The sequence below is a fragment of the Triticum dicoccoides genome, chromosome 4A, assembly GCF_002162155.2.
Source record: "Triticum dicoccoides isolate Atlit2015 ecotype Zavitan chromosome 4A, WEW_v2.0, whole genome shotgun sequence".
Classification (NCBI taxonomy): Eukaryota; Viridiplantae; Streptophyta; class Magnoliopsida; order Poales; family Poaceae; genus Triticum; species Triticum dicoccoides.
In genome coordinates, this window is record NC_041386.1 from 670,270,458 (window position 1) to 670,276,046 (window position 5,589).

Consider the following 5,589-nt stretch of genomic DNA (forward strand, 5'->3'; position numbering starts at 1 on the left):
AAAGGGAAGCGGCTTGGCAAAATTAGGGCAAAACCACACGAGGTGCCAATTTTGCTGCCAAAGCCACTAAGGTTGATTTGGTGAACGTTGTGAAAGATTAGAGAAGATATGGTTTTGTAAAAAGGAAATTCAAACATGTTATTTGGTGAAACCCTAGCAACAAAAGATGTGGTTTTGCATGACTAGCTAGCTCTTGTTTAATATATACTCGGTGACGGGAAATTTTAGGTCAAAGTTTACAACAACATCCATCAAAAAACAGCATAATAACTTCATCAAGCTAGCATTATACTACCTCTGTATCAAAATATAAGACATTTTTGCAATTCAATTTAGACTAGAAAACGTTTCGGCACGGAGGGAGTATGTAACTCCGTAAAAATAATTCACAACATAAAAGTATTCAAGGCCCGCACAGTCTTAAACTGGCAATGAAAAATAGTATGTAGAGCCATGGTTCAGCCGAACCCATGCTCCAGGCCGTATCACATGAGTTCCTACGACTTCACATGAGTTCTAATTTTTTTTCTAACTTTGCCTATTTTTTGTTGAAATTGACCTTATTCCTATGTCAAATGAATCTCCTTTTCCTTTTTTGAAATGAACCGCACTGCTTCCCAGGGGTAGACATTGACATCACTGTAGAATAAAATGTTCATTATGAGCTGTTGTACTGAATAACGTGAAAAACAGGTCCAACCAATTGCCAAGTCTATCATAGTTGTTCAAACAGAAAAGAAAAGAAAAGGAAAAAAAAACATGTTCTCGCCTATCTGAAGGAGTTTAGAAGAAAAAAATCTATTTTTTTCCCAGATGCACTTCTGTATCAACATTCTCTTTAGAAAGCAACACATGTCTATCCAAAATGTTGAGCTTTAGTCTCATATAATTTTTCGAGTAAGCAAAAGTAATTGTTGGATACTGAGGGCAACCACATATAACTCGAACCAGCAGATAAATACGTCATCAAACCACCGTATTCTCCCCCATTTTGCAGAAAAAAGGATTAAATCTTACCAGCAGAATTAACTGTATGAAAGGTTCTTTTTACCCATGTTTTGTTCTACTCAGTACAAATAATTTACCTAGTGTACACAAAACAAATACTGAGCCAGCCGAACTCATGGGAAATAACCAGAGTGATAAACAGTACTATGACAGGTTTGAGCAGAATGTTTTTTAAATTCTTTGGGCTGTGCTTCATAATCTATAGTAACATAGGGAAGAGTGCCAGTTCATCCTTTTCAGAGAGGGCCAGATGGTGCAGCCCTACGAGCAAGCTAACGAAGAGGAGGATTAAGCTAAACCAAGAAAATTGAATACTAACTAGGCACAGACCCACATGGGAACCAGTACTAGATCAAACGGCACCGACCATGGGTTGGGTGGACAATGGTCCTGAACCTCTCCTCTCAGATTGAGAAGGCTTAGCAGATTTATTTAAAAGCATATTGCGAAAATCCAACAGCTCTTTCATGCGTTCAGTTGATCAACAGTCTGACGATGATACGATTGAATGAATAGCAAAGTAGAGTGATCCACAGCAATCGCTCTCATTGTCTTGAACACCAATTTGAGCTCAACAAGACGAATCTTCCGAGAAGTTGACAGCCAGGTCCCAGTAGTGTGCAACTTTAGCATCTACAAACAGTTTCTTGGCAGCAGCCTCACTCAGCCACTTACGCACACCGAACCACCTGGGAAAGGCGGGCTTCACCACACTACCTCGCCATACTAATGCGCAGCTATTCACCTGCCTGTCTGGTTCATCAGCGGCGTTATCCTTGCCACCAACTGCAGCAGCAGCCCAGTCAATCCGGTTCATCATGAGCTGATTGTACCTCTTGATCGATTGCTTCCGTCCTTCCACAACCACAACACTTACACCATCTGTGATCACCGCAGCGCCAGTCAGCCGGTTATCTCGGGCATTGACGTCCACTTTAAAGCGACGGTGTGACAGGTCTCTGATTCTGTACACACAAACAGTACAGTCCAATGTATCGTTAGGATCACCAAAAAGCTTCCTCTCCTTCTTCTTGCGGCGCTCAGATGGCGTGAGTTTGCGGGCAGCGTTGCGGTCGACGTGAGCCTGCTCGCGCTCTGCAGCAGCCGCTCGTATTTCCATCTCCATGCGTGTCGGGTCCTGTGTAGCTTGTGCACCAAGTACTTTCATAAGGTTGCTCATCTTGACCTTGGGCTCTGGTGGCACCAAGAGGCCTTGCCTAATCATTTCTTGCCTATCTTTTTCCGTAGCGAGGCGCCTCTGTGTTCTATACTTCTTCTGCTCATTGTTAGTAAGCTTAAGTGGCTGAGGCGGTGGTGTCATGGGCTTAGCCGGTGGTTCCAATGGCTCTGGATGTTGCACGTAGATGGTGATCTTATCCATATTAAGCTTTTCCAAGGAGATGTCCTCGTACGTGGCAGATATCAGGATTTTTGAGTCCCTGGAAAGAAATAAAATAGGCATGGTAAGTAGCTGTATGCTGATAAAAGAGGGCTACAAACAATCAACAGAGTGAGGTAGCAGCAAACCATGGCTCAATATCAGGAATCTCTTCCTTCTGCTTCTGCTTTGGAGGCCTTCCATATTTAGCTTTGGATTCATGTCAGCTTCGACCTTTGCCTCGGCAAGATGAGCTTGCTTTACTTTAAGCTCTTTAGCTTGTGCTTCACCAAATTGATTCTGCACAATCAAATCGAACTATTAAGTTTAGGTACCAAAGGTACAATGAACTAAAACAGGACTGCAATTAATATATCCAAAAAAAAGTTTAATCCTTACAGACCTTAATCCTCTGCAATTCAGCCTGCCTCGAAAGTTTGCCTTCCTCAATAAACTGGAATCCTGGCCTTTTAGGACGAAGGAGCTTGGTTGGATTGATGCCCATCCTTTCATCGAAATGAACGGTAGATTTTGCAAGCGACTCCAAGCCTGGTTTGATAATCTGGAATGCATCCTTCTTCTGCTTGTTAATGTTGACCTAGCAAAGGATGAACGACAAGTAGTGAGTCAATGTACAGAACCATATATCATCCTGAAATATATGTTAAGTGATAGAAGTTTACCTTCAGAGTACTCAGGTTGCTTGGCTTGGTCATGCTGATAACATTTCCATGCTCATCGATTTCTCTACCTTGAGCATCAAGACGGAGAACAGGGGCCTTGGCAGGTCTTTGAGGAACATTCAGTCCACTGCATGTACCAGGGAGCATGTTGATAGAAGGTGAAAACTGTGGATCCTGGCGAAATCCCATCTTAGTAGCAATCTCTTGTGAAGGAATCTGTGTATCAGGAATAGCAGTACCAAGTTAATAAAGCTATTTGGGGAAACATGACGTTAGAATGGTTACAAAAGTATAAAAAGAACAATGAAGCAAAGGACTAGCAGTAATAGCTGTATTGTCTTACCGCAGGTAATCTCTTGAGTTTTCCTGATAATTCCTTCTTCAGTTGCAAAGCCTTTTTAGCTTTCGCTAAAGCATCAAGACTTAAGCTGCCACTTCTGCCAGCGGATGAATTTGCAGTTCCATCTGCACTAGATTTCCCAGTAACTTCGTCAGATCTAATACTAACTCCTCCATTTTCATTGGTGGTAGTAATCGAATATACCTTTGAAGGAACAGGATAAGCAGATGGCACCGCAGCAGCAGGTGCAGAATTGAGCGGCGGCTGAGCACCACCCTGCAAAATATAAGATGCAGAGTCAGCATAAGAATGGAATCAATTAATGACGAACCTGACATCAACGTTTTAATTAAAGAGAAAACAAACTGTAGACCAAATTTCTTCTACATAAAACGGTAAGTAATTGTTCGGTTTCCCTCATATATATTCACTAAATGAGTACACCACCAGCTATGTAATTATCATCTTCAGCAGCAATGTGCACTATGAACTACACAAATGCAACAGAAACCTTTTCCTCACAGTTTTTATAACCAGAAAGTAGTACTATCATACATAATTATGAGTTCGTCACATCAAATTGGTACTCTGTGATTGCTCCGTGAACAGGATAAGAAAACATAAATCACATAACTATGAACAGGATAAGAAAACAGTAGAAGATACTTACATTAGGCGCCGCGCCGCGCTGTGGATATCCATTAGCACCTGACTCTAGCTTCTTGCGCTCTCGCCGTGGCCTTTCCTCCTTGCGCGGAGGCGGATCCACCAAGGCCCTAGGCCGCTTGCCCCCTTCACGGCCGGGCTCGCCGCTGTCGTGGTCCTTCCGTTTCCGTGACAGCGGCGGCGGCGGCAGCGGCTCGCAGCCGGCCGAATCGCGGCGCCCCACGGAATCCCGAGCCTTGTGGTGGTGGTGATGTCCGTCGCTGCGGTGGCGGTCCTCGCCGCTGTGGTTGGTGGTGTGGCGATCCATGGATGAGGAGTTCAGACGGGCGGATCTGCGGATGGGAGCAGGTCGCCGGAGATTGGGGCGCCGCGGTGGTTAGCGCGTGGCGCGTTTGCGTGGGGGACGAGGACTCTATTTGGAGACGGACCCAAACTTGAGTATAGTTTGGATTCCAAACCGATCCGGACCACAAATCCAAAATAAGTACTAGTACTCCTACGTGTTTTCTTAATCAAAGCTGGCTCATATACATTAATATTTGAGACAAATATACATTAATATAGATCACGGTTTTTTCTTCTAGAGCAGCAGCACTTTAGGACAGCTGGGCTAGGAAAAAGAAAGTGCGGTGAAGGTTGAAATTGACATCACATCTAAAGGCCGGGATCAGGCTCATCACGTGAACGAACGGCCAGAAATTATCAGGTCGTGAAAGGACTCCGTTTAGGCTCAGTTTTACTATCCTAAATTTCAGAGTTTACAATCTTATGTATACAAGTAGGAATACACTAGTGGAAAGTAGTACGTGTTTGGATTGTATATATTTGCAAGGACGTCTCTAACGTGTGAACACACAACTCTAGTATATGTTTTGATTTCACGATCCTCACATTTTCGGACATCCAAATGCCACCATCTAAATTAAGTCAAGCAGATCTGGACGTTCGAAATCCCATAGTACGACCACAAACCGGAGGACCTCTAGAGGGGCTTGGATGTCTGCCACATCGGGCTTTGACAATCTAGACCCACCCAAACCCTCATCTGGAGCCTGTGTTTTTTCATACTCTACTGCCCCTCCTCCGCTCTCAAAGTCCGTCGCTACCGCCGCAATCCCCCAAACCTCAGGCCTTGCCTGACCTCAGTCACTCCATCCAGCCGCCTCTTTGTCAAGGCTGTTGCCGCCACCACATCTGTCTGCCGACGTCGTCCATGGCGGGCACCATGTACAATAAGTGTTTGGTAAGAAAACAATACAAGATACTTACATTAAGCATTGTCCGTTGTCCTTGGTCTTTCATCGTTCCTCGGAGGTGGCTACACTGAGGCCTTAGGTCGCTTCCTCCCTTCCTGGATGCACTCGTCGCGGTCGTGGGCCTTCCATTTCTATGACGGCAACGGTAGCAGCGACTCACGAACATGTTTGTCGCATCGGTGGCGGTCCTTGCTGTAGTTGTGGATGGTGTGGCAGTCCTCATCGTGGTCGTGCCGAGAAGATCATTTGCGGTCCACC

At 44.7% G+C, this 5,589-nt stretch overlaps 1 pseudogene; it reads right to left on the reverse strand.

The window, feature by feature from the left end:
• Positions 1-1,025: 1,025 nt before the first annotated feature.
• LOC119287870 lies at positions 1,026-4,503 on the reverse strand (annotated as a pseudogene).
• Between the last annotated feature and the right edge of the window lie 1,086 nt (positions 4,504-5,589).